The sequence below is a fragment of the Crocuta crocuta genome, unplaced genomic scaffold, assembly GCF_008692635.1.
Source record: "Crocuta crocuta isolate KB4526 unplaced genomic scaffold, BGI_CrCroc_1.0 scaffold1097, whole genome shotgun sequence".
Lineage (NCBI taxonomy): Eukaryota > Metazoa > Chordata > Mammalia > Carnivora > Hyaenidae > Crocuta > Crocuta crocuta.
The window spans coordinates 39,234-44,666 of record NW_027532638.1 but is presented as its reverse complement, the minus strand read 5'-3'; the positions used below and the strand labels follow the sequence as shown (position 1 = coordinate 44,666).

The 5,433-nt window shown below is 37.5% G+C and overlaps 1 pseudogene; it reads left to right on the top strand.

The window, feature by feature from the left end:
• The first annotated feature begins 3,546 nt into the window (after window positions 1-3,546).
• Window positions 3,547-5,433, top strand: part of LOC144245253 (putative olfactory receptor 2W6 pseudogene) — a 6,768-nt pseudogene continuing 4,881 nt past the window's right edge.

The following is a 5,433-nucleotide window of genomic DNA, read 5'->3' as shown; positions in this document are numbered from 1 at the left end:
GTCTGTTACAGTCTTTGTTTTAAAGTCTATTTTGCCTGATGTTAAGTACTGCTTCCATTTGCGTGGTGAATGTTTTCCATCCCTTCACTTTCAGTCTGTCTGCATCTTTAGATGTGAGGTGAGTCTCTTGGAGGCAGCATATAAATGAGTCTTTTTTTTTTTTTTTACTGTCCATTCCACTGCTCTGTGTCTTTTGATTGGAGTATTTAGTCCATTTACCCTTAAAGTAACTATCGATATGTATGTACTTAGTGCCATTTAAAAATTTTGTTTTCTGGTTGTTTTTGTAGTTCTTTGTTCCTTGTTTCATCTCTGGCTCTCTTTTTTATGATCAACAAGTATCTATAGTGTTTTATTTGGCTTTCTTTCTCTTTATTTTTCTGTATGTATCTATCATAGGGTTTGGGTTTGTCATTTATCATGAGGTTCGTATGGAACATCCTAAGTAAATAGTAGTCCCTATTAATTTGATGGTCATTTAAATGCAAACACATTCTTTTTATTTATTTTTTTTCAAAAAAATTTTTTAATGTTTTATTTATTTTTGAGAGAGAGAGAGAGAGAGACAGCATGAACAAGGTAGAGTCAGGGAGAGAAGGAGACACAGAATCTGAAGCAGGGTCCAGGGTCTGAGCTGTCAGCACAGAGCCCGACGTGGGGCTCGAACCCATGAACCGTTTGCCTGAGCCAAAATCGGAACCTTAAGCAACTGAGCCACCCAGATGTCCCCAATGCAAACACATTCTAAAAAAAAAAACAACACAAAAACCCCCCAAAACCCAAAAACAACAATAACAACAAAAAACCATCTTGAACCAGAACTGAACTGGGAAATGTATTTTGAATGTTGTCTTCCTACATCGTGGTAATGTATGCGTCACACAAAATTCGGGTGTACACATCGGTGGCATGAAATGCAGTCCCATTTTTGTGCAACCGTCACCCCCATTTCTCTCCAAGATATTTTCATCCTCCCAAACTGAAACTCTCTACCTCTTAAGCAACACCAAGCCCAGAGTAGAGAGTCAGTGTGCTCAGTTCATCCTCTTGAATAGAACCGATCATTTTCTTATGACTCAAACTATTTCAAAACCTATGATTCTTCCCAGCTGGCATCTAGCCAAAGTCTAGGAATTCAGTGTAATATGCATTCGTGTGTCTTAGATCTTCGTGATCTAGAGAAATGGTCAGCTGAAGCCAGTGTGAGAAGGTGAGAGAGGACACTAGCTCAAATAGGATAAGGTTTAAAACTCATTGTCATATTTGGGAAATTGGAGGCAATTTGGGACATGACAAAAGGTGTTTCTGTATAGGGTGGGGTCAAATGCTAGAGTAGAGTGGATTTAACAAAAAAATGGGAGAAACAGAGTTTCTTTCTGATAACTTTTTCTGTGAAGAGGAATCACTTCAAATTATATAAAAATGAGCCTGGTGGGGAAAGTGAGGTTGGCAAAGATTTTTTGTTTTTTGTTTTTAAGATGTTAGAATTCATGCTATGTTTGTTTCCTCCTGGGAATGAGGTAGTAAAAAGTGAGTCCTTGATGATATGGAAGGATAGACAAATTTCTAAAAACGAGGCAGAATGGAACAATGAAGTAACGGAGGGGCTGGCTTTGCTATAGGGATGATGTTCAGTTGTGAAAACAGTCAGGAGGGCAGAGGATATTTCAGGGGCGTGACATGGGCAGGTGGTAGAGGCGATCACAAGAGAAGAGTCTGCAAAGTTCTTTGTTTGCCTCCTTTTCTCAAGCAAACTCGGTGCATGGCTCATCCACTGACACTGGCAGTGAGCGAGGAGGTGAAGGCGGCTCGAGGACCTGGAAGATGCGCGCGTGGGGAAGTGCATGGCTGAGGAAGTAGGGGCAGCACTAGGAGTTTACGTGAGGTCTGTGGCTCCGGAGCGGAAACAAAATTGTTTTCTCCGGTTGTACTGAGCTGTATTAGGAGAGTATGTTGATAGAGAGTTGAACTTCACCAAAGTTGTGATATTGCAAGTTTTGGCTAAGGAAGAAAGAGAATAAGAAGGAAGAAGGAAAAAAAAAAAAAAAAGAAGTAGACCCAATGGATTGGAGGGGTTGAAGGATAGTTAGAATCAGATTTCAAGATGAAATCAGCTGGAAAAATAAGAGGTGTTGTTTGTGACAGAGATATTTGAAACTGAGATGAGAGGGCATTCAGTTGGTCAAGACGGAATTTCAAGCAGCCTTTTTCTCACTGTATGTATGCAATGAATAATTTTGTCAGTTTAATATCTTCAGTATCTCCGTATTTCTGGAATTTGTTTTTCCTTCCTACTTCTGTCACTCACCTATGTTAATACAACAGTTTCTTAATGTTTCTCTTGGCTTCTAACCTTGTTCCCCTCAAATTTATTCCCACACCAGTGGGAATGCTCATACTAAACATGTTTATTAATGGCATATTTTAAAAAAGATTTTATCAATCTATTTATTTATTTTAAAGTTTATTTATTTATTTTTGAGAGAGAGAGAGCATTGGCATATACTGGGGAGGGTACACAGAGAGAGGGAGAGACAGAATCCCAAGCAGGCTCCATGCTGTCAATGCAGAGCCTGACGTGGGGTTTGATCCCACAAACCATGAGATCATGACCTGAGCTGAACCAAGAGTCTGACTCTTAACCAACTGAACCACCCAGGTGCCCCTACTTATTTATTTTTAAGTGTTTTTTTAAAGTTTTTATTTAAGTTCTAGTTAGTTAACATACAGTGTAATGCTAGTTTCAGGTGTACAATATAGTGATTCAACGATTCCATTTATCACCCTGTGCTCATCATAAGTGTTCTCCTTAATCCCCATCACCTATTTAACTCATACCTTTCATTTCCCCTCTGGTGACCACCACTTTGCCCTCTAGAGTTAAGAGTCTATTTCTTTGTTTGCCCTCTCTCTTTTTTTCCCTGTGCTCATTTTTTTTTAATTCCACATATGAGTGAAATCATATGATATTTGTCTTTCTCTGACTAATTTCGCTTAGCATAATACTCTCTAGATCCATCCACACTGATGCAAATGGCAAGATTTCATTCTTTTATACATTCCATTGTGTATATGTATATACATATACCACATTTTCTTTATATATTAATGGCATACTTTAGTTAAAACCTGTGGCCCTGACCCACTCCTGCCCCAAATCCTCCACGGCCTTTATTGCAAAATTTAAATTGTTAACATGGCTTATAAATTCCCTGTGTGATCACTTCAACTGATTCAAAACTTTCTTCACTTTTATTTAATGTAATGTGAGATTCATCCATTTTGATTCATTGTCTGTACTGCAGTATATTCCTTTGTATGAATAGGTCACAGTGTATTTATCTCCAATTGCTATCTATTTAGGTGCCTTCCAATTATCTGCTATTACAAATAAAACTGTTATCAACATTGTTGTATATATCTCTTGGGCACATGTGCAAGTTTTTCTATAGGTATGGAATTTCTGGGACATTGTTATATGTGATTCTTCAATTTTGCTACACATCACCTGTTTCCACTTATTATTTTTATTATTTAACTACATGTATGTGGTTGTCAATAAACTGAGAAATATTTACTTACCGTAAATGGAGGTGCATGATGAAGATGTAAGATAGAGATGTCATCATTCTGAATCTAGTCTATCGAAAATTACTTATGCTTTTTTGTTATGGCAAAAAGTTCCTTGTAAAAGACAGAAAGCCTTCAACATGTCATATTTACTATCATTTTATAGATTAACTGATATACTTACATATTATTTATTGAGTTACTAGTATGTGCTAACACTTTGCTAAGGATGGGGAATGCAGCAGTGAATACAATACCAAAAAAGAAGAGAAATAGAGTGGGAAAATAATGAATTGTTATTTCATTCTCAATAGAATCAATAAACCAATGTTTTCCTTTTTTTATGTTTTGTATAGCATAGTAATTTTGACATAATGTTATAACTTCCTCTTTCTTACCTTACTCTGTATTGAGAGATCCTAAAGGGCAGATGCATAAAATCTATTTATATACTACGTATCTTACACAATGCCTGCAAGTATGTTCGATAAATAAAAGCTTACTGCATTCCCAGAGTAATTCTGGAAGCTTGGAAGTGCATTGGAAGTTTTTATGGGAATTATTGCTGAGGAGTAAGTATAGAGCAGTAACAAAAACGTTGCTGATAGAGTAATGGCTCTCCTAGATACCCCCACTAAATCCCCGCTCCACAAAATGCCATCCGCAAGTGACGGCATGCTTATTCCAGTTATGATGCGAAATGGAGATTTGGTGTTTTGTTTGAAAGTTCAGATGTGAATAACTTTGTTGAGCAAATCTCCAGGGCCGCTGAGTAGCTCTGTCACAACAGCAGAGCTAAGGGAACCCGACGGTGACAGGGGCTGACTCGAGTTCACTCTCCACTGCAATCAGTTCTTAATAGAATGTTTCTCCTCTAAGGCAGATAACCCTAGAGACTGCTCCGTGTTGTGAATTATAATGAAACTCATTGGAAACTTTTTAATAGCTCCATGCAGCATGGGAAAACATGGCAATCAGTTGTACTCTCCGAGATCCCCGTGGACGTAGAGATGAGACCTTTGTCATTGCAGCCCTCGTCTGAGCAGCCTTGTAATGAGCTCTCCAGGGTCTTGTGTTTCCTTCCAACTTTTATAAAAACTGCAGAAGTTGAAAATTGCTCTCCCGCCTGCTTTAGTTTTAAATATTGCTTGTTGACCTCATCATCCAGAATCCCTTAAGATTCTCCAGAGGGAATCACATGAGTAAACGTAGCCATCTTTCAATTTTACCAGAAAGCAGAAGTGGCCTAGGAAAAACTGCTTTGTTCAATGGATCCAAACATTTCTCATTCTTCAGTTTTTTCAGCCTATAACTTCAACTTTCCTTCTCATCTCCTTTAGAACATAACTAGCAGGATGAATAAGTCACTTGTTCCATGAAATAATAGGCAGTTATATTTTCTTTTCTCTTAAAAGACAAGAAAAACGAGGAAAAAACTCAAACCCCTACATTTTCTTCTTATTTAGATTCATTAGTTTTATGATCACACAGAATCCAAAGCAGGCTCCAGGCTCTGAGCTGTCAGCATAGACTCCAACATGAGGCTCAAACCTACAAACAGTGAAATCATGACCTGAGCCGAAGTTGGACACTTAACTGACTGAGCCACCCAGGTGCCCCTCAATACTTTACAAATACTAATATCAATACACACCACAGTTTTTGTACTTTTTATTTTATTTATTTTACAACTGTGTAAATATTTATTATTCAGTCAATGGACATTTAGTCTGTTTCCTTTTTTAGCCACTATGTAACTGTGATATCTATATAAATATATAGATATAAAGATACATATATATTTTTACACACCTATGGAAATAATCGTAATAATAAATTCCAGGAATTGGAATTAGTGGGTCA